General features: G+C 42.8%; 1 protein-coding gene across 2 annotated transcripts in view; it reads right to left on the bottom strand.

The window, feature by feature from the left end:
* The window catches only part of LOC119646123 (pancreatic triacylglycerol lipase-like), a 69,357-nt gene that overhangs the window by 30,943 nt on the left and 13,304 nt on the right, over positions 1 to 25,110 (bottom strand). The window lies entirely within an intron of this gene.

Here is a 25,110-nt window from a genome sequence, read left to right as displayed (position 1 = left end):
ACTGGTGGTCTATGGTTAAAATTGATAACAATCGAAAAGTCATGGCCCTTAAAATCCCTATGTGTCAGAAGGGCTGGCAAGCAGGCGGGGATACCGCAAACCGGCAGTTTCCATCCAATAAATTTAAGTAAGCATCAGTCACATCACTTCCCCCAATTTGCATATGTTGGGAATCACAGCTTTCCTATTGATCTCAGGGCAAAGACTTTTATCAATTCAGATTGAGTAATACCCAAATTATCTGACACCGTGACGTTCAGCCTCAAAATTAGACCCATTTGCCTCATTAATGCGTCTCCAGGTCAATGTTTCTTCAATGATGTAATTCATGAAATTTTAGGATCCAAAGCGGCACACCGGCCCCCACATCCATACTTGGGTCTTACCCGCATTCCTTCAACGTGTGAGAACAATGTGGTTGCGCAACCATTGTCGCATTGTGCCAGTTTTTCGTCCAACATATCTTCTCTCAAAAATTTCGCCAAACCGTATTTGTTCAGCTAAAATAATGCTCTTGCATTACTTTCTTTTCGCGTAGCCTGGCAAGGGGGCGACCACAAAGTGCTGAGTTAACACTTTCCGCTAGATAAGCCGACGCGAACCTACTCCATTGCGTAGCCCCAAGTGACAATACGAATTTGATGATGGGCAAAAAACAAATCGTGCTTATCGGCTCCTCAATGGAGCGTGTAATTAATAATGCTGGATCGGATTGGACGCACCGATGTAATGCTACTTGGATTATTGACATAGTTGCACTTTGCAATATGATGCCGTGGGCAGATGTTTTGTAATTTTCTCTTAAGTCGTGTGGAGTCAGACAAGAAGCAGTTTTTTTTGAGTTTGATGAAATTTCGGATTAAATACTTAAAAGCTTTATCTTGATCATAAAGAATGAGGTAATACCGGCTTTGGAAAATTTTCCTCCAGCGATAAGCTATCATACTTGATTGCAATGAGGCAAAGGCATTTCGTATCGGGGCGGATGGCATCAGGTGCACATGTGGCCTATCCACATGCCCTATTCACCTGATTATGTTGCTTCACGTCAGTAGGGACAGCTACTCTCTGGACTAGAAGTTAACACCGTACAAAATCTTTGTTGCTTCATTACACTTCTATACGGGACTATAGAGAAAAAAATCCAGGCTCGGGGTTGAAATTGTGTGGGCCCTTCGGGATGATGATATGACGCACTTCTCACCCTGTCTCATCGGAACTGAGCAATCAAGAAGTATTACCACTCCCATATACAGGGTGTGTACCATATATCCTTTTCTTTTATGCAACCCCGATAAAAAGATCTAGGGGGTTGCAGTCTGGAGACCGGGGAGGACACAAAATCGGGCGAAATCGGCCAATCCATCTTCCGAGGTACCTTTAATCTAAATAATGGCGGACTTCACGAGCATAATGGACTGGGCAGCCATTATTTTGGTAGCACATGGTAATTCGAAGCGACCAATTACATGTCCGTTCAAGATACCGGTGGACATGTTAACTTTGAATCGGTGTTGGGATCCTTCTACTCGGATGGGGTGGAGATTTTCAATTGCTTAGCTGCTTGGCTGCATGGTCATAAGGCCATCCTTTTTAAATGTACTTTCATTCTGCCATAGTACCTTGTTCATCAAGTTGGGGTCCTACCTATCTTTTTGCAACGTTCAGTGGAAAACTATGCCCCCAGTCCGTAGCCCCGGGGCAGCGATTTTTGAACACGTTGCACGTGGTACGGGTAATACTGGTATCATCACCATCAACGGCGCGGTCTAGGCCAGACTTAATAAGGAACTTTAGACATCCCGGTTTTAGCGCGAGGTCCACCAATTCGATATTCCTAAAAGGTGTCTAGCGTCTTGACCTTCGCCATCACTCCATCTCAGGCAGAGTCTGCCTCGTCTGCTTTTTCTACCATAGATATTACCCTTATAGACTTTCCGGGTGGGATCTACCTCATCCATACGGATTAAGTGACCCGCCCACCGTAACCTATTGAGCCGGATTTTATCCGCAACCGGACGGTCATGGTATCGCTCATAGATTTCGTCGTTATGTAGGCTGCCGAATCGTCTATCACCATGTAGGGAGCCAAAAATTCTTCGGATAATTCTTCTCCCGAACGCGGCCAAGAGTTCGCAATTTTTCTTGCTGAGAACCCGAGTTTCTGAGGAATACATGAGGACTGGCAAGATAATTGTTTTGTACAGTAAGAGCTTTGACCCTATGGTGAGACGTTCCGAGCGGAACAGTTTTTGTAAACTGTAATAGGCTCTGTTGGCTGCCTACAACCGTGCACGTATTTCATCGTCGTAAATGTTATTTGTTGTGATTTTCGATCTTAGATAGGAGAAATTATCAACGGTCTCAACTCAACTCTTCAAAACCTGAAGTTGAATTAGCTTCGCTCATGTATAAGTGAGCAGGACCGTGTAGAGAAAATTCGGCCACACAATGAGTACCATATATATAACCAATCTGATCAAATTTGGCCCATACTAATTCATTTAAATCATGCGCGAACACCGAATCTTTTTTTTTCTTCTAGGTTGGTACAACCTTCTTTGAATATCGTGTGAAATTTAAGAGGATACGTCCAATAACGTGGGCTTGGTGCCTGGCGATCCTAACTATGGGAAAAATGTGATGCTACCACTCGCAATTGAAAACATCGGCACATATGTGCAGCTAGTCAATTACGGCCTGTCAGAATGCATACGATATTCCTGGAAGTACTCCTGCTTTTCGACAGAACAAACTTTGTCTCTGTCTAGCAGCATTTAAGCCCTGCCACCTGTCATTGTGGGAAGAGAGTTCTTTGCAGTGCGGCTAGTTTACGGTGAAAACCTTTTTGTCTCACCTTAACCCACCACACTGCGGATGCATAAGCGAACATCGGTATAATAATAGCAACGTATATCCACATTACCACATGAGGCGTAAGTCCCCATATCGAGGCAAAAGTCTGTCTGCACAGCCCATAAGCTGAGAGAGCTCGTTTCAAATTTACCGCTACATGTTTGTTCCAAAGAAGCTTTTTATCTATGTAGAGTGACTCCCATATATTTCACTTCTTCGGAGAGTTGAATGGTTGTACTCTTCATCTCTGAGAGGCAAAGTCCATCCAGTTTTCTTCTTTCTGTAAACAACACCATTATGGTCTTATTTAGATTAACTGAAAGACCATGTTGATCCCGAGTAAAGCAGCATAAGCATGAGCGTGTATTGGCAAATTTTGCAGTTCGGATATTAGTGAGCTGATCAGCATACTTCACAGAAGTGGCGGCAGCATCCCAAGGAGGGGCAGCCTTTCATTACTCCTACTGTTAGGTAGCGATCGACACTTACTTCAGTACACAACAATCTCTGCGCTAGCATAGCATGGATCCACTTAATTAAAGCATCATCAACACCATGCGCTTTGGCGGTATCCCACAAGTTTTGGAAAAGGCGCACAGTCAAATACCCCTTCAATGCCCACGAACACCCCACTGCGTACTCACTCTTCAGAATTGAATCTTCTTTCTTTGAAATTAAAGAATGATGAGCAGACTTACACGACTTTCCACGCTGGTAATCATGTTGGTCTGGTCTGCCATGTATCATCTACACTGGTCTGATATTATTTCATTTGGCCGGCTAACAGGCCTGGTACCTGTATGCATTGTGATCGAAAGGCGGAAGTAGCAGTGGATAGGTCGCACATTAAAGAAGGGAATAATTAAATTGCTCAAGATGGCCGATGATTGAGACGCCCCAAGGGCACTTGGCACAGAACGGTGGAGGAGTGCGAGCGTCTCGGGAAGTCGTGGGAGGAGTTGAAGTGCTTTTCAGGCAACCGCAAGCAATGGTGCTTTGGTGAAGTTGACGAAGGGATAAATGGCAACCATATACAGTCAAACCTGGTTAATTCAAAATCGGAGAGACCAACGAAAAACGAATTATCCAAAATTCAAATAAAGGCAATAATAAAGATTTGTATTAAAATGCTATAAATTTTGTTGATTTTTATTAACTAGTCTGGGTCTAATTTGATCAGATTGTGTATCTACTTTTGTTGTTAATTCAGGTCTTCCAAAAATAAAAATAACAGTGTCAACGGATAAGAATAACTGTGTCAACCGAAGTTGCACCCTGTACTAAAAGAAATATTGTGTCCCTTTAATGATGAAGGATTCAAGCGTAAATTCTCAAATATGAAAAATTATCATTGACCTTTTCTTTTGTTTTCCCTGTAAATTGTGTAAACCAACCATACACATGCCCATGCTATGTGCTACATTTTGCTTAGCGGATCAACTCAGGGAATTATGAAGTATTTATGTCAATTCAATTATGAAGTATTTAGTCAGCATTATTGTAAATGCGCATACGATGACTTGCTCAAGAAAGTACCGCTGATTTGGGGATAGGAACAAACATTTTTAGGAATTAGGTGTATTGGGAATAGATGACTTTTGAGTTTTCGCGTAAAAATTGATCACCAGATTGAGCAATTTGTATGTAGATTTCAGATTTTTAAAACAGTTAGTGTCGTCGTTTTTGTTTAAACAGCGATCTAATATAAGTTAAACGAATCTCCAATTATTAATTTGTTCTAAATCAAAATACATACAAAATGGTTGGGAGATCGAACGGTGCTTCCTTGCGGATGTGAGTCTGATGGTTTTTGGCGAGTGACTGGTGGAAAGAAAAACAGTTTTTTAGGATTAAAGGTAAAAATAACTTTGGAGCTGGAACGAAGATTCCCCACGGATTCGCAGGAGTGACTGTTTAATTGAATGCGGCACTCTTTCAAGTTCTAGCCGTCCAAATTTTTGACGACATTTTGGGAAAGTCGAGAAGGACTATAGAGAATAACAGTGGGGCAGTGTGGAAATTCGAATGGAAGTATGTAACATTTTCTGCAGTGCTAATTAAGACCTGGTTGTATTTACAAATCCGTCAAAATCATGGCGATATAATCAGTAGTTCACTAGTGAAAAGTCGTTAATTTTGAATCTAATCTAAATTCTACAATAATTTATGAAGAATTGCTAAAAACAATAACAATTTCACAAGGTATACCATTGTTCATAATATGCAATATTAGTAGTATCTTTAAGTTTAGCATTTTAATTTCGGAGGAGCCATTGCGTCGAAGCAAAAGCATTAATGTTAACTTATCCTGCACGAATCTTGAAGGTGATGTGAACTGACGCTTAGAGTTTATTCATTTCTTAAGATGTCTCTTTTGCTTTCTGTCTTTAATTTTCAAGCTTTTTATAAAACAAAAAATATCGCGAACTCTTGACAGAGTTCGAATTTCCAAAATTTTCGTAATAGCAGAAGCAGCAGATGTGTCAGTCACTGCAAGTGCAACGATACTCCGTTTGAGTGCATTGATGATCGGAATGATTTCTCTTCTGCTTGGAGGAATAGTTCAGTACCGCATATTACGGCGACTGGCCATTTCATCCACAAGAGAAGGAACCGTACCAGATGTAATACGGTTAAGGTCTCTGGTGAAGTGTTTTTTCCACCTCTTCAGTTGTTGTGTTGAAGTTTACCGTTAACGTCCTTCACAGGACCATCGAAAGATTTGCTACCACATGCAAGCTCTTTCGTGATGCGATAAACGGTTCTGAAATCATTGCGATCTGCGGCATCTTCCGGTTGTCTGACCAGTGCAATAGCAAATTCTCTTTTGTCACGGCGTCCACTACGTTGAACTTCTCGGGATTTTGCTCAGCATGACAGTTCGAGCGCGTCACGCTCACCATCACCCGCAGCGGCCAGTAGATCCTTCAACCCTTTTTGTTCATCGATCCGCTTCCACGACCCTGCAGCCGGCCAGATTTTACTTATGGGACGTGGCCGACGATTTGTGCAGCTCCAGAGGAAAGAGTATTTTTGATGGCGATCCAACGCTCATCGATATTTTCATGTTCGTTACTCAGTAAATCTGCCGTTCGATCAACAAGATAACTCTCCCACTGTCGAGCGACAGCTGGGTCGTACAAGCGGTCGATGTTGAACTTAGGCGGTGGCAGTTTTCCAACCCTGCGAGAAGTGGCGGTGTAACAAGGAAGCGAACGAAGGCGACCATCAGATGATGACCTCTTTCGAGGTCAATGTCAGCGCCTCTATTGTTATGCACATCCAGAAGACAATTCCTAAATCTACCGCGGATGGCGAAGTGATCAATCTCATTGCTTGTATGGTGTCGGTCAGTTGAAACTAAGCTGATCTTATGGCAGGCTTTGTGCTCGAACATTGTGGCACGGATGACGAGGCGATGGAAGTTGCAGAAATCCACGAATCTCCTATCATTACCGTTACGAAAGCCAAGACTGTGTTTCCCCATCACATGTCCGAGTAAGATATTTTCAGATCGCGCCTTGTCATTCAGATCACCGATCACAATGTCACCTTTAGGAAGCTTCCTCCGATCCGCGTTTAATTGCTCATAGAAAGCATCCTCCTCCATTACATCGGAAGTCTCCGTTGGTGCATAGCATTGTCCAATTGTGGTGCTTCTTAAGCTGGGCTTGCAGTAGCCGTCAAAAGCAACCCGACACTGCAATCGCATCTCAAAATTTCCATACGTGCGTACGTGCAAGCTCTTTCGTCATGTGGTATACAATTCTGAAATAATTGGGTTCTTCCTCTTCGCTGATCAGCGCCATAACAAAGTCCATTTTTCCGGAAAAATATTTCCCCACTGTCGAGCCTGGTGGACCATATAGACGGTCCCAAACTCTGCCAGAAGTGCCAGACGCAGCATACATGCGAAGGTTTGCGAGCATCAGATGGTGGTCTCTTTCTAGGCCGATGCCAGCGCCTCTTTTTATGTACATCCAGATGACAACTCCTAAATCTACTGCTGCTCGCAAAGTTGTCAATTTGATTACTCGTTCGGAGACGATCTGTTGAAACCGAACTGATCTATTAGCAAACTCTGTGCTCGAATAATGTGCCATCAATGACGGGCCGGTGGAAGCTGTCGTTATCGTCGCCAAAGCGTGTTCCCCCATCACATGTCCAAGCAAGATGCCATTTCTAAGAGATTAGGTTTTTGTCTGGTATTTGTAGTCTAGCCTAAAATTGATACACAAGGAGTAGCTACTGTCCTGCTACTCAAGTAGCTTTACACTGATGAAGGGGGTAAGTTGCTCCCGAAATATACATTTACAGTGAAAACTCAAAATTGTAGTTCGGAGGAAGCTACCCGTTGTCTATCACTTCCAAGCAAGGTGTTGTGAGATCTCACCTTGGCATTCAGGTCATCCATTACGATCACATTGTCACCTTTGGAAAGCTTCTCCTGAATTGTGTGTAATTTCTCGTAAAAAGCATCCTTCCCCACTATGTCCGAGATCTCCATTGGGCATGGCAGTGTAAAATTGTGATACTCCTTAACCTGGAGCGGAGTCTTACAGTTAGAAGTCTGTCAGAAAGCGCCTTGCGACAGTCGTTGGAAACAATCCGGCACCGGATTCTCGTCTGCTACCACATGGCGTAGCCTTAAAGTCAGTCGCTATCCGAAGCGTTATTGACGTTTTGGTAGTGGTAAAGTATCGAAATTTGCAGGTTGCTAGCCTATGAATTACCATTCCTTCTAGTCGTCTTTTGCGACAACAAGGAACGACTTTTAATGTATTCTTAAGCCCTCAACTCGCATTACAATTCACGATTCATACTCAACACTTATTTCCAATTTCTGAATCGTTTTGGTTAAATGCTCAACTTTTAAGGGAAGATTTTTCGTTAATTAATTGAATTTGGCCCAATGGCCAATGTTGATTGCGCTCCTGCCGTTTTTGACACTTTCATGATGCGTTCTCCCTATCGTCTAGTGACTTCATCGATGCTTTCTTCCTGCTGTTTTGCTACTTCCTCCTGCGGTCTTATCATTTCCTTTAAATCTTTCACTGTTTCTTCTGGTCTTTTTGCAGATCCATTCATTTTTCGTCTTGTCGCCTTCCTTTTGCCATTTCTCCATTTTCCTATAATCTTTGGCAGTACAACTAGCAACCCTCATTTATATGGACGGACTTTCCAGCCACTTCTTGTCGAGCCACGAAAGCCGACGTAGGATTATACTGGAAATCATGTTTCTCAACTTTAACGCCTCTCGATTCCAAACTTTGGGAAGCTCTTCTGTAGTCCTGCACTTGTTTTCGTCGTAGGAAGTTTCAGAGAGGCCACTTCGTATTAAGCCGTTTCAATGTTAGGTTCTCGAACTTTACCATTTCGGCTCACGTTCGCATCTAAGTGTAGTTTTGCAAAAGTGCATGTCAGCATCCGATTTTCAGCCATTCAGCTAGCTTGGGGTTCGCCATAGTGAGCCCCGAATCCATGACCTTGAGATTAATAGTTTTATATTCTATCAACCCCCTGGCATCTATAGGATTAGCCAAATGGGTGATACCCTTGGGTACATCGATGAAGCAACACCAAGTGGCTAACGAGAACCTCCTCGTGGTAGTATCGAGAAACGCTTTTTTTTACATTGAATTCCTGACCGTGATGCAGTAGGCGAATGTTCTAAGGCCTAGTTACGACGATCAAACCTGATCCTGCACAGGGACTCATCTGAAGTAGCTTCGGCCACCAAGTTACATCAGAGGTTATCTAGTGCCATGGGAATAGGGGCAGCACTCCTGTCTGGTTACTTGCGGTTGGTGCGCTAGTGAAGTTTAATGGGGGTTGTGGTTATGCCCACATCGCGGACAGAGTCCTTTGGATCTCAGGTTAATTCGATAAAAGCTTTAGGTAAGTTTTGCATCCACCATTATGAAATCTGAGTCTGCATTTAGTATAGACTGGTACCTTTGAGCTTATCACAGTGGCGTGCTGATGGTGCTCACAAAATAAATCCGTGTTTTAAAAAGACGTGGGGTTAGCCCTACATGGCGCACCAAGACGTAACAACTTTCCTCTCGGACTGACTAGATCCTAGAGAGGATTGGCTCCACAAGCTATTTCCTTTTTCTTTATCATTTTGTGGCACTACCGAGTACGGACGTATTTTGAGGTTTCGAGATTCGCAGCAGGCTGAAGTAGCTGAGCTGAAATAATAAAGGGCAGAAGTATCAGGAACTTTGGCCAAACTCTCGACCAAACTAGCGCAGCTACACACCGTTCCAACCAAACTTTGTGCACCTAAAAGTGGACGATGGAGTTGGTCACCTCTTTAATTTCAATCAATCACACTCTTTGCAGAATCCATTAAATTACCAGTTTTTTTAAAGCAAAGAAAAAAAATAGAGACAAAAAGTAAAAGGAGGTCCATCTTTGTATTGTAAAAGTTGAGCGAATTCAGTCAATCGGACTTTTTTTGGCTTTGTCGATGAAGAATTGTTTGTGATATGAAATCTGCAGTTTCAAGGACTCTACCATAATTAAGTCAATTCTCATTTTCTTAGATAGTGAAGACAACCATGCGAACCAATTTGTCTTCAGAAGAAGATTAATAGCACTTAATTAAGTTGGACCTTTCATCAAGTTTAATGTCAGCAATGCCATTGAGGCACATGGCAGCCAGTAATTAACTGCGAAATGCTAAAAATGTGGAAAATTTACACCTATAATTTCCATCTTCATTGTAGTCATGCACACAATGTATTTAATACTTGATCGTGTGTACATTCGTCGCCGATATGCATTTTAGATGATCTCCTCGACCTAAATAATCGCGAAGTCGCTCGAGCCAATTGAAAGTCTTCGAGTCTTCGGATGCTGGTACACCGAGCCACCGTAGAAAGTTTGCATAAATACTCTGCATAAGTGTAACCTTATCTTTAACACATTACACATTGCCAACAAGAATCTTACTGACCTGTATAATAAGATACTGCAACGCGCTCGCTCGATTGGGGACCAGTCGGCCATGTTGCATTTTGCAGAACGATTTTCATGGATATGGCGACTAGCTGGAGGTGCTTAGGTGGCTAATGCTGCAGAAAAGCCAACAGTTGGGTAGTGCATTTGATTAGGTGGAAAAGAGAAAATTTTCGCGATTGTTCGATGGCATTTTTTGCCCAGAGGGTTATGAAAAAGGAGGATATCCACTCTGGAATTAGCGGAAAATGTAGATTTGAGAAAACCAGTCGTAATCGAATATGTGTAAGCGCAGATAATATGCTCATGTATATTTGCTCATATACTTGAAGTATATTCATATCCAACTGAGCTAGTTCTGTTTTGTGTGAGACACATGATACTGGTTTGTAGCACATCCACTTCAATACTATCACTTTATTTCTCATCGAAAAGGCCCCTATAAACGGTTTCGAACTCTGCAAACTTCATCATTTTCATTTCTTCTGCGGGTGAACAAGCGGGCTGCCACGGCATCTAATGGTATAAGTAATTTAGATTGGGAGAAGGAACTCTACCAAGAACATCAATAACAAAATCAAGGAAATTTTAGTTGAAAGGATATCGCAGAAGGTGTTTCAGGACTAGAGAATGGACCGAAATCAAAGAGCGGCAAGCAAAATCTCAGGTAAGCACAGAGAATGCGTCGAACGGCAAAGTATCTAAAAAGAATAAATCAGCAGACACTCGTAAGAAACAGATCTGGACTTTATCAAGGACAAACACAATGCGAACTATGCCATTAAAAAATGGTGAGTGCTAATAGGATGCAGGTCGCAGGAGAAAGAGCTCCCAAGGAACAGGTGAAACCTGCTGTCCCAACAGTTTCACAAGCATATCAAGTGACACAAAACTGCACTGCCAACGACTTACAGCCCGACAAAAGAGGACAAAAGAAGGAGGAGGATCTGATTAACCGACACGTGTCTAAGAGCACACACGGAAAACAACTTGTTACGAAGCCACAACAGGAGTCTCGGACAGGACGGACTTTAAAACGACGGACCCGGCAACGACAACGGATCAACGATTTGCGCATTTTCTCATGGAACGTGTGCTCCCTGTACAGAGATGAAGCTGATGAGCAGCTAGCCCATACCCTGCTCCAATATAGGGCTGATATACCAGCGTTACAAGAGATGCGATGGACAGAGACCGGTTTCCTGGAGAAGAGCCAATACACCATATATTATAGCGGTCATCCAGTAAACCATGTGCTCGGAGTAGGTTTTTTAGTCAACCAAAAAATGAAACCTGCTGTTATCGGCTTTGAAAACATAAGAGAACGGTTATGCATTCTGCGCTTGCGAGGCAAGTTTAGAACGGGGCCACTTTCAACCAAATTGACCACGTGTTGATCGAACGCCGCCACCTATCAGCCTTGATGAACGTCAGAACATATAGGGGGGCCAATATAGACTCGGATCACTATCTCGTTCGCATGGTGCTCCGAGCTCGAATAACAATACCACCTAGAATCCACTCTGACAATCAGGTGAGAGTGAACACTGAATCCATCCACAACACAACCCTCCGCGACACTTATAAGAGGGAAATGGATGCCGCAATAACCGCAGTCAACAGAGGACCTGGAGATGAAGCATCAACAAATGATCTTCACAATCACCTGAAAAACGTTATCATGGATACGGCCACAAATATACTTGGCCCCAGCCGCAAAAGGAGTCGGAACGGCTGGTTTGACAATGAATGTAAGCTAGCAACGGAACGGAAGAATGCCGCATACCGAGTAATGTTGCATTCTCAAAGAACACGGGCACGCGCAGAGACTTATCACGAACTCCGTCGAGCGGAGAAGCGACTTCACAGACGGAAAAAGGAAGCCTGGGAGAACCAACAAGTCTGTGAATTAGAAAAGTACAGGGAGCAACCGCACCAGGCGCGGAAGTTTTACCAACAAGCCAGCAGGATGAAGCCTTATACACCTCGATGCTCATCCTGCCGGGACAAAGAGGGAAATCTGATTTCCGACCGAATGGGCATATTAGAGTGATGGGTTGAGCTACTGAACAACCAGAACATCGGCGAGTTGGAGGTCCCGCCAAGTGAAGACGACGGACAAATACTGCCACCATTAAGTTTAGGAGAAACAGTCCGTGCAATTCATCGGCTAAAAAATCATAAGTCGCTAGGAGCCGATGGAATTACAGCCGAATTGGTTAAATATGGAGGCAACCAGTTACACTAAGTGGTTCATCAACTTGTGCTCAAGGTATGGGACAGCGAATCAATGTCTGACGATTGGCAACGAGGTATTATCTATCTCATACATAAAAAGGGAGATATCACACAGTGCAGCAATTATAGAGGTATTACGTTGCTGAGGACCATCTATAAGATATTCTCCACTATTTTGCTAGGCCGGATAGCCCCATACGCCCAGAACATCATTGGCCCATACCAAAGAGGCTTCACTCCAGGCAAATCAGCAACAGATCAGATTTTCTCTGTGCGGCAAGCGATGGAAAAACTGCTGAAATATGGACAACAGTTGCACCATCTTTTCATCGACTTTAAAGCCGCCTATGATAGCATAGGCGGGGTAAAACTGTACACGGCCATGAGAGAATTCGTTAGCCCGACGAAATTAATAAGACTGACTAGGCTGACCCTGACCAATGTGCGAGGCCAGATAAAAGCAGCAGGATCACTCTCAAGACCATTCGACATCAACAACGGTCTACGACAAGGGGATGCCCTATCATGCGTCCTCTTTAGCCTGGCCCTCGAGAAAGTGATCCGTGATGCTGAGGTGAATGCAAGAGGTACGATCCTCTTCAAGTCCACTCAACTACTGGCCTATGCTGACGATATCGACATCTTGGGAAGAACCACAGGAGACGTACAAACCGTCTTCATCCAGATCGAGCAGGCGGCGCGAGATCTTGGGCTGCACATCAATGAAGGCAAGACAAAATATATGGTGGCAACGTCAGCACCGAAGACAAATCAACCAACAACATCAAACCGCACTGGTCAAACACGAAGAAGAATAAGGATAGGAGAATACAACTTTGAGACCGTTGATAATTTCTCCTATCTAGGGTCGAAAATCACAACCGATAACAGCTACGATGATGAAATCCGCGTACGGTTGTTGTCAGCCAACAGAGCCTACTTCAGCTTACAAAGACTGTTCCGCTCGAAACGTCTCACCATAGTGTCGAAGCTCTTACTGTACAAGACTATGATCTTGTCAGTCCTCATGTATTCCTCGGAAACTTGGGTTCTTAGCAAGAAAAATTGCGAACTCTTGGCTGCGTTCGAGAGAAAAATCCTCCGAAGAATTTTTGGCCCCCTACATGAGGATGGACGATTCCGTAGCCTACACAATGACGAAATCTATGAACGATACCATGACCGTCCGGTTGTGGATAAAATCCGGCTCAATAGGTTACGGTGGGCGGTTCACTTAATCCGTGTGGATGAGGATGATTCCACCCGGAAAGTCTACAAGGGCAATATCTATGGTAGAAAAAGAAGACGAGGCAGACCCTGCCTAAGATGGAGCGATGGCGTAGGTCAGGACGCCAGAGAGCTTTTAGGGATATCGAATTGGTGGACCTGGGCGCAAAACCGGGATGTCTGGAGTTCCTTATTAAGGCAGGCCTAGACCGGATACGGGTTGTTGCGCCGTTGATGATGATGATGTCTAAGAGCAAGAAAGGTTTACTCACAGTTCCGTAAAAGGAACTAAAGGTTCGGAGGGAGGAAAAGGCGTGAGTATCAACAAACGAAGCGAAGCCTAATACCAAAGGACGATGGGGGACTGATCAAAGTTACGAGCAAAAATACATAAGGAAAGTGAACGCGCGAATTCACGCGATTGTTATCTCTAGCATGGGCGACCTGTTATACGCGAAGATTTTGACCCTAGGTGAACTTGGAGGAGAATCCATTGTGAGTTTGAGAATAGCGCTACTCAAACGGTCAAACGGTGTTCGAACTGGATTGGTTGTCTACCGTCTGAGACAGCAGATGTCATTAGGGAGATGCTTCAAATGCGAAATGTTTGGTATTTCATGATGGTAGACACCAGTATCATTGATCGATGCGGAAGGTGTGTGAAGAAAGGCTACTTTATAAAGTAGTGCAATAAAGACCCCAAATAAATGTTGTGTGAAGGAAAGGAGGAACGGGATGACAGACATATTGCTGAATGTAGTAAGTGTTCGGAAAGGAGTTAACTACAATGAGAAACTGAAGTTTTTCCTAACAAGCCTCAACTATTGCAGGATTATTCAAATTGCTGTGACGAAAATCACTTTGGGAAAAACATGTGTGACGTCAATTTAAATCGTAGTAATGACAATTAGTACACCAGAATTGTTTGACAATAGGTCGAAAATTAAATTAGGATAATTTTTAACAAATAACTCTAATGCAAGTAAGGAAATCTTGTCAAAGGGGCAAAGCAGTTTTCTAGTAAAGTGTTTACATGCCTTTCTGGAATGTTCCGGGGGTATAAAGGAGTCATAGGTCCACCTGCGGAGACAGGCTAGTTCCACAGTCAGAACTAATCGCGATGTTTGTAAATACTTCTCGAGTTGTACCAGCTGAAGCAATTGTTGTATAATTAATTATACAGTATGGCTGTATAATTTAGTGTAAAATAAACCCTCATATTAAAGTTATAGAACGGGTTGTGTCTAGTGCTACGCAACGTAACATTAGTTACAAATTTAAAGTAGAAATTGTCGTTAAAAGTAAACTCTTAAGTGATGATTGAGTGACGACATAGGTGTGCGGTCGCCAACCCATACAAGTGGCTTTTTGCCGGTGAAGATGGGCGGTATGTAGTTGCTATGCCCCGCCGAGTCTCACACTGAGCGCATTTGAGAACATATCGGCAAATTCGTTCACGACGCAAAGAAACAAAGTCCACTGGAAATTCCGGGTGATTTCAACGAGTAGCCTTTACAACGTGGAAACAGAGATACTAACACTAGAAAGGGAGTTTATTAGAAACTTTTGTGCAAGAAGACATATTACTCGCGACGGGGTCTGGTACATTTGTAGATCTAATGTTTGTCAGTTCAGGCCTGCGCGCAGCATATCCTAGATTGTTAGTCAGAAGTGTGTGCATAGTGACTATCAGGCAGTAATATCTGAACTATGGAGAAAGGCGCTGGCACAGGGTTGAAGGCGTACGCCCTATCCCAAAGTTGGGTAAGGTTAGTCTCCAAAGCTCTGGACAAGCAAAAATTACTGGAGGTACGCAATACATAGCGCCAAAGCAGGTAAAATTGACTAGGCCGCAAAAAACAGGTCTATACGCTAGCTCATAGGAGCCTCCAGCCATTAGAGCAAGAGAGAAAACTTTAAGGAGCTCTATTCAGAGGCGAACGTAAACCCTTAAGGAAGCGCCTATCAAATTGGGATGGGACGATTTAGAGGCCAGATCACGTGCCCAACTATCTTGCTAAAAATAATTTAAGGGTTATTTTTCCAGAAAGAGAGAGGCAAGCTGTTGGAAATCTGTAGGAGAAAAATGAACAGTAAAGTTCCAAACCTGGACGATAACCCAACCAATGAGTACTGTACCCAGGGCAATGTAACATCGTGTACAACAATGTGTTCACTCTCGCGATTCCGAGGGAGGTAACAGTGGTAGTTTGCACCGATGATGTAGCACTGGCTGTGATTGCAAAGCATATCAGGGATTCTGAGTTATAGTTATACTAGTCAATGCTGTTAAGACTAAAGAGCACTGGGCTAACATATCCGGATGAAAAACGGAAGCGGTCCTTATCACTAAAAGCCATAGAGAAATTATGCTCACATCAGAACTGGGAAGCATTTCATCACTTAGAAACCGGCCATAAAATATTTCGACGTCATGATAGACGCCAAGTTCTGCTTTAAACACCAGGTGCAGTATACGTGCGAGAAGGCTTATGGCGTCGCATACTGGTAGGCTGCTTATATGATAGTGAGTTCCATTTTACTCGGTACAATTTGGAGAACGACATTGCATATTTCATGCAACGCATATAAACTGTTCGACCTACAGAAAGAGAAGCCCTAAGGGTGTGTTCAGACTTCAGGGCCGTTTAAGATAATGCAGCATTCCTCATTTTGGGAATGTAGTCGATTGGTATCTTGGCAGAAGAGACAGTAAATAGAGAATGCGCCGAAATCGAGAGATCTATAAATAGGTGGCAACAGCAATGGGAACGCTCCACGAAGGGTCGATGAAAACATGGCCTCATCCCTATTTTCAAGGAGGGTTTGGAGAGACAGAAGGCAACTCCAAGTTTCACACACATCATGGAGAATATCACCAGTAGCTCTACACTTCACCTGACTGTCTAGGCTACGACGCAATTCCGGAGGACCCAGAGTATCTCTTTTTCCACTGTCTAAGATTCGTGGACGAAAGGAGAAAACCTCTTTTCGTCAGATTTAGAGGCGACCCCTCAAGGAAAGGTGGAGAATCGAGAAAAAATTCATTAGTTGAAACAGGTTCTCGCTAGTCTTCATTTCCTACCGTGATAACCGTTTTGTCCACGGCATTTTCGGTTGGGTGACATCCGAGAATGGGTCCTAAGGAGAAATGATCAATTTCCAGCTGTCGCACTTTCCGCATTTCCAACAAATGTCAAAGTTTGGAAAGGTTTTGGAAAGTACTGATCGAGACCTTTTATTTGATATCCCACATGACTATATGCGGGAAAAAAGGTTGCCGAATTTTCCTGCAGCTGAACTTAAATCGTTACCGGCAGCCTGACCTGCTTTCTGAAAGGGCACTCGAAAATAAAATTGACATTTCCATCAAATGTGAACAGTACAGATATCTCTATAGTGGTATTTGGGTATTATGTCTATAGAAGCGGCAAAGCGGAAATTTGCGCCTGATGAAACAGGCCCCGAAAACACAATATTTCAAGAGGTTATGCAAGGAAACGGACTCTAACCGATGGTGAGGTGCATACAAGGCAGTAATGGCATCAATCAAGGGTAAACGCACACCAAGGATTACCAATCCTGATTTATTGCTGTTCAGGTCAATTCGGATGAAATTCCCGGGGTAACCATGAAAAAAGTCCTGGAAGCCGCGAAGAAGATTGTTGAAAATCACACCCCAGGTATTCCGAATAAAGCTAGTGGATGTCAAAACAGTTCCAACATTTTTCGCTGATATATTGACGACGTGCTTCAAAGAAGGAGTTTTCCCGGAAAAATGGAGGCAACAGAAGCTTGTGCTAAACTCGAAATAAGCGTTTAGGCGGTTCTTCGTCTTATAGGCTTACATGTCTCCTTTCGAACATGCTATCTATAATAGTCTTATACCAGATGGGCAGTGCGAATTCTAAAACGCGAGATCTGCTGTCAAACCGATCAGCATGGTGACGAAAATTGCCAACAAATCTTGCATGGAAGTTACTTTTGATAAAGTAAATTTAAATTTTGGAAGATGCAGCACAATATTTGCGCCTTTAGGCAAACTAGGTACCTGGTGGATATAGTCACAAAATTTTTGCGAGAAAGACTATTGTTTCACGACATGGACCTAAGATGTATTGACCAACCTGCGCTATTCCAAAAGAATCGGGTCTCTCCAGTGAATAATATTATACTACGGAATTTTAAGGATAGAGTGTTCAAAAGGAGTGATCGTTATTGGCTTCCCAGTTGACATCGGAGTGACTATCATGACACAAGATGTTAAGAAGATTGAGGTCTTCGCAAACGAGGCAATTTTTGGAATCAGATGTTGACTAGAAGCAAATGTCGATAGAGATCAGAATTTACAAAAACTCCATATATTCGCAACTAGAGCTTTATATCCACGAGTCATAACGTCATGAAAGTTTGACAGCACTGACTTTGGCAACAAAAATGCTTCTGAATGTAGGTAACTCAAGGAAAAGCCGTCGGCTTCGCCTGCTTTATGCAGCTCTTGTCTACGCACCACTGAAGCAAGGAACACATAGGAGAAAAATCACTGCCCCATAGTTATTGAGTGCATTTCGAATGCCGCTTGCCGTACAACATCAGACGAAACAGCAAGTGTGATAGCAAGCATGGTTCCCATCGACATCTTGGCAAACGAGGATCGCTACCTCTATGATCGAACATATACAATCGGCCAGTCCTGTATCTATCGTCAGCAATTACCACTTAGTGAAGCTATTTTGGAGTGGAACGATTACCCTAAAGAACGCTAGACTCACAGAATTATGCCAAATATCTTAAAATGGATCAAGCGAAGGTACGGTAAAGATAGCTACAATCTAACCTAATTTCATAGCGAACACGGGGGTATCTGAAGAATGCGGAGCACGTTGCTGCCCGAGATTCACTGCACAAGGAGTGAGGGTGGAAATTGACGCCGGAGCATTCTTGTCACCCGAGAATATCATGGACCACATGCTAGCCTCTGAAACAACTTGAAGGCGGCGGAAAAATTAATGAATGCGATTCACAACTCGCTGAGGGAGGAGAAGCTTCGGAGGAAACTGATAAATAACAATACGAGCCGCAGTTGATCTTGCCTCGCGACGTAATACCGAACCGGCAGTCTCGCGGGGTGAAGAAACGAGGAGGAGGTGATTTTAGTGAGTAAGGGTATCACATAACCGTACGGTAGAAGCCAACGGTAGGTTCTGAACCTTTCCTCCAACGATAAAAAAAGAAAGACAGACAAAAGGACCGAGTTTTATGAAATAGGAGGACATCCATAACATTTATTCGGTGAGGCTTATGACTAAAAAGGTTAAGCAATGACGCCAGGAACATCGGGTTGACCACCTTCAAAATCACGATAACAAGGTAGGAGGTGCTAGCTGTTGTCAACTTAAGATACCAGAGTGAGACAAAAAGTAAGCCGATGTTATATTAAAGACGAGATTGACCTTGCCTGAAATGAAGCGATGGCGTGGGTCAGGACACCAGACAGCTTTTAGGGATATCGAATTGGTGGACCTCGGCGCAAAACCGGGATGTCTGGAGTTCCTTATTAAGGCAGGCCTAGACCGGATACCGGTTGTTGCGCTTTTGATGATGATGATATTAGATTAAACGTAGTCAACAAGTTATTCTCAGAAAGTAGCATACGCTAATCTGGGGGCAAGGAATTATTTAGAAGGAAGGTCACTTCCAATAGAAGGCCACCCGAGTGAATAGGAGAAGTTGAAGATAGATGATGCTAAAGCTGTAATAATTGTTTTTTTTATTAAAAAGTTTGTGCGACCCTCATATTAATAAACCTCTACTCATTGATATATGGTATTGTATCTAAGTTGTTTGCATCATATTGCTCAGCAATAATGCACTTTGAATATCAATTTATAAATTTAAGCAAGCCCTGAACTTCGATAATACTAAATGCAAATAAGGAAAACAAAATGTAAACTTCTCACTGTCGAAAATCAATGTTGGAAGTGGCTCATAGGCCAGAAAAAAAGTCCCAGATACATACCAAGCGAGCTTCCATTTAGGCACGACCAATTAGTATCTCATCTACGATGATAATCTACTTTACAGTAAATCTAACGACCTAGGTCACATGTTTATCTGAGCCACCTCATGTTAATAGCTATCTATGATCACTGCTTCAGTTTCATTGCAGTTTTAGTGTCAGACCCAATTGGTTGGCCCTGACATTGCCCAAGGCTTCCCGTGGCGATCGAAGTGCACGGACATGACATAGGCGTTATTCTGTTATCACCAAAGTTGCACTTGCAAAAAAAGATCGCCATAACAGTATACTCATTTCGCACGCGTCTATAACGCTATGGAGCCACCTAAGAAACATTTCAAAGAAATTCATTGTAACGTATCTCACATGGTCCGCGTGCGTTCAGTTATATAACGTTATTACTCGGTTGAGTCAAAGATCCCCATAACCTCGCTTGTGTTATGCATGAATTTAGGTTCGTGGAAGTGTTTTCGCTTTATCGCTGGGTGCACTTTGGTACTCGCGATGTTCCGGAAGCGGCCGTTTCGAAACAGTATCAACAGATTTTGAAATCACTGCATTAACGGTCGTGATGACAGCACAATTTCCATTACTGCTCGGGTACATTGTCAGCACAATGTACCTGAGCAGCAATGAAAATTCCAGAGCACAAGAAGAATCATCAAATAATATTGCAGCAATAAAGCAATAACCTGTCGTCAATTACGAGCCTATCGCCTTGCAATTCGCCTTTGTTCGATGATCTGCCGGCAGGTAGTTGTGGCGAATCCACTCATGGCGGTTTGAGGTTAATTTAGCGGAGGCAGAGATCATTACAATCGAAGCTAACGTACTGGCGGCACAGTTTCAGGAGGTTTATAGGCCGTAAATGACTGCATGAAATTGGGTTTTTATACAGCATCTACCATTTAAGAAAATTAAGATTCATTGATTCTAAGTTTTGCTTCCTGAAGCTTTACCAGCATTTGCTCTTTAAGAAATCTGGTTGCATAACTTTGTCATTTGATACTACTTCCTGCCCTGCACTATTCACTTCTATTTAGTGCATTAACCGAACCCAGAGTCAGTTTACAATCAGTAGTTGTTAAATGACAATCGTACTTCCTGCAACATATGCAATTTTTTGGATGGAGTTTCGGAGTATTTATGCACGTTACGATTTGGTTCCACGATTTCGCAAAGCTGGCAAGGAATTTTGTCATTACCAACAATGCCATTTTAAATAGTTTTATTATAATAAAACTATCTCTCAGTAGATATAAGCTAGATACACAGCTTTCTTCAGCAATTTCCTCGAATATTACTGTGTCCAAAAAGATCAATTTTCAATTTAAATCGCGCGGGAAATGCGCGACATTGTGACATATATCTGTCATAAATTTCTTATCTAAGCATTCACTTCTTTTTGTGTCATGCTTGGCTTTATACGACTCTGGCGATTTTTACAATGTCTAATTATATTGAGCAAAGAAGTTGCACTAAATTTTGTCTGCTGAATGAAATTCCGGGTGCAGAACCATTCAGGATGATAAAAAAGCGTTTGGGATCATACTTTGCCGGAAGGAAATGTTTACAAGAGGTACAGTTCGAATAAAGTCATCAAAGTGTTGAAAATGAAGAGCGTTCCGGACGACCATCAATTTCAACCAATGTCCAACATGTGAAGAAAATCGAAGAACATGGGCTTGTCAATCGCTAAATGACTACTAGAGAATTTGCTGATGCTGTTGACATTTCGATAGAATGTGCGAATGCTATTTTAAAAAATATATTGAACCTCAAAAGTGTAAAGTTTCGGTTAATGCATCTGTTAAGGGATGTTTTCTGACTATTAACTCGTCATAACTTGGATTATCACTGGAGATGAGATTTCGTTAAACTCCCGGACCGTCATTTGTTTACGTAGTGAAAGGCTTCCGCTTGGATATTTTGTACGAATAATGGATGTCATAGATAGATATTCATAGATTCAAGTTTTTAGGGATCCTTTGGTAAAGTACAGGGATGTTACTGATATTTTCGCAGTGGGGATTTTTCGGAGACAATTTGTGGACTTGTTGGCGTTCCTTTTTGTTGATGTGTTTTACTCAGCACTGCAATTTCGGTCGATATTTACCTCTGTAAACTTACTAGTGTTCTTCCGTTATGATCGATTAAGTCGTCGTATCTTTCCATATGCTGGAGACGACCATGCCGCTGGAGGTTTGGTAGCCGTATCATAGTGACCTCTGGCTCATCTTCTTGCAGCTCTCTACTGTACTTACTGCATCATTTCAACGTGAACAACTCCCAATATTCTGTTTAGGATCTTCCTTCTGAAGGGATTTGAAGATCCACAGTTTGATGTCATAGCATAATATAGGTCTGATTGTTTTTTGAGGATGAATGTGAATAATAAAGAATAAACAAGTCGGAATACCGGAAGCTCGCGCTTCGGGTATAAAGGTTTTGTGTTCATCTTATGTAAGAGACGCACATTTTTCTGTCCGTATATAGCTACAAATCCAACATAATCCTTCATATTTTTCCAAACTACGAGACATACGTACATATTAGAGCCATAGATATCACGCTCACCCTAAACAAACAAACTGCCTATTACCTACTGTACACATATATGCACGTATCTAAATTTATCGTACCCATATTTCCGATTTACGTCTTATATCTAACTGAATTAGGCACTACCCGCAAAGTTCATTAGCACGCATATATTATATACCTACATACACACATGTCTGGTTGACAAATAACTAAAAAACTAAAACAAAATAATTGTCTGCAACCCAATTCGTAAGAACTCATTTCGTTGTGATATTGACGAATTGATATGTGATGATGACGTCATGCGGGTTGTAGAGTGAACGAAATTCACAAAAAATTGTAAAGTTTCACCCCCTATAACTTTGTTAATAATAGTTGGCTTTTCTTCAAACTTGACCAAACTGTGCATTATATTCTTCGTTACACGCATGCCAAATTTTGTACTTCTGGGATGAACATAAGGGAGGTGCCGGGTAAATTTCTAAAATGTGGAAATATACTATTATTAACTTTATTTGTGCAGATATCGGAACCGGATATATTTTGAGGCCTAGATTTCGTAGAGATGCACCACTGTGATTTTTTTCAGATTTTTCGGTTGGATAGGTTCTGAGAACGAGACCTGTTACACTTTTTGTGGGTCAAATTTTGAACCCTCACTCCTCTATGTTTCATCTAATATCAAATATTGAACCAGATTCGAAAAGTACTAATTGAGACCTTTCATTTGATACCCTACATGGCTACATTCTGTGAAAAAAAAATTTGCACCCTCCATTCACATGTACGGGGAGCCCCCCCTTAAACTTAACATAAGATGGCGCCACTTACTGCATGTAAAGGGATCACCAGATTACATACTCTCACCAATTTTCGTGACAATCGGTCCAGCCGTTTCACACAAAACCTTAAAAACGGGGTGAAATCTACATTAATTCGTTTTCAAGGTTCACTCCGAATTCAAAATAATCAATAAGTGACAATGTCATCTTTTCTTCTGATACCGAAAGGACATTTCCAGAATAAGCTCCTCCGTATTGCGTTCCTTGCCTTCATTCCCTGTGGAGGTAAATCGATTCAGAACAGTCTTGCTGAGGTCTTCGGTGGATTGGTGACAGAATGAAACTTGTTCCTCCAGCGTAAATGGCTGCTGTGTAACAGCAAATCTAGAAGTGATTCACAATTCCGGTGGTGCTAAAGCGGCAAGTATAAGTGGTCAGTACCACCCATAGCACATACCCTATAAGGCTTTCACAGGTAGTTCCTATAGTGTTGAAAGGGGAAACGTTATGTACCAGTTTAATAGGTACTTGGAGAGCTCATCTTCAGTTCAGTTCCTTGTAATTAACCTATTCTGATAACTCATATCACAGGCAATAATTTCGGACTCAGAAATCGTAGAAATCCAGTCATATCGAAAAATGAGCAAGTGTTCTTAAGGTATGGTCAATGCCAAGCCGCAAGATTAGTCTGCGCCACGCAAATCAATCATCGTCATCAACAGCGCAACAACCGATTTCCGGTCTAGGCCTGCCTTAATAAGGAACTCCAGGCATCCCGGTTCTGCGCCGAAGTCCGCCAATTCGATATCCCGAAAAGCTGTCTGGCGTCCTAACCTACACCATCGTTCCATCTCAGGCAGGGTCTTCCTCGTCTTCTTTTTTTTTTACCATACATATTACTCTTATAGACTTTCCGGACTGGATCATTCTCATCCATACGGATTAAGTGACTCGTCCACCGTAACCTATTGGGTCGGATTTTATCCGCAACCTGACGGTCATGGTATCGCTCATAGATTTCGTCGTTATGTAGGCCACGGAATCGTCCATCCTCATGTAAGGGGCCAAAAATTCTTCGGAGGATTCTTCTCTCGAACGCGGCCAAGAGTTCGCAGTTTTCTTGCTAAGAACCTAAGTCTCCAAGGAATACATGAGGACTGGCAAGATCACTGTCTTGTACAGTAAGAGCTTTGACCCTATGGTGAGACGTTTCGACCGGAATAGTTTTTGTAAGCTGAAATAGGCTCTGTTGGCTGCCAATAACCGTGCGCGGATTTCATCGTCATAGCTGTTATCGATTGTAATTTTCGGCCCTAGATAGGAGAAATTATCAACGGTCTCAAAGTTGTATCCTCCTATTTTTATTCTTACCGTTTGACCAGTGCGGTTTGATGTTGTTGGTTGGTTGGTTTTCGGTGCTGACGTTACCACCATTGATGTGCAGCCCAAGATCTTGCGCCGCCTGCTCGATCTGGATGAAGGCAGTTTGTACGTTCCGCATTGTTCTTCCCATGATGTCGATATCGTCAGCATAGGCCAGTAGTTGCGTGGTCTTAAAGAGGATCGTACCTCTTGCATTTATCTCAGCATCACAGATCATTTTCTCGAGGGCCAGGTTATAGAGGACGCATGATATGGCATCCCCTTGTCGTAGACCGTTGTTGATGTCGAATGGTCTTGAGAGTGATCCTGCTGCTTTTATCTGACCCCGCATATTGGTCAGAGTGAGTCTAGTCAGTCTTATCAATTTCGTCCCATACCTTGAGCACAGGTTGATGAACCACTTGGTGTAATTGGTCGCCTCCATTTAACCAATTGGACTGTAATTCCATCCGCTCCTAGCGACATGATTTTTAGCCGACGAATTGCACGGACTGTTTCTCCTATATTTGGTGGTGGCAGTATTTGTCTATCGTCTTCAGTTGGCGGGACCTTCAACTTGCCGATGTTCTGATTGTTCAGTAGCTCATCAAATTACTCAACCCATCGCTCCAATATACTTATTCAGCCGGAAATCAGATTTCCCTCTTTGTTTCGGTAGGATGAGGTGTGTAAGGCTGCATCCTGCTGACTTGTTGTAAAACTTGCGCGCCTGTTGCGGTTGCTCCCTGTACTTTATGAGTTCGCAGACTTGTTGGTTCTCCCAGGCTTTCTCTTGCCGTCTGTGAAGTCGTTTCTCCGCTCGCCGAGTTCGTGATAAGTCTCCGCGCGTGCCCGCGTTCTTTGAGAATGCAACATTACTCGGTGTGCAGCATTCTTCCGTCCCATTGCTAGCTTACATTCATCGTCAAACCGGCCGTTCCGGGGGCCAAGTAGGTTTCTTAGTCAGCCAAAAAATGAAACCCGCTGTTATCGGCTTTGAAAACATAAGCGAACAGCTGTGCACTCTGCGCTTGCGAGGCAAGTTTAGAAATATAAGAGGAGACTGCAGAGTCGGAGAAGGATACCTTCTACGAGACAGTAGAACGAACCCTTGAA

This window comes from Hermetia illucens, chromosome 1, assembly GCF_905115235.1.
Source record: "Hermetia illucens chromosome 1, iHerIll2.2.curated.20191125, whole genome shotgun sequence".
Lineage (NCBI taxonomy): Eukaryota > Metazoa > Arthropoda > Insecta > Diptera > Stratiomyidae > Hermetia > Hermetia illucens.
The sequence above is the reverse complement of the archived record's forward strand: the minus strand, read 5'-3'. Positions and strand labels throughout refer to the sequence as shown.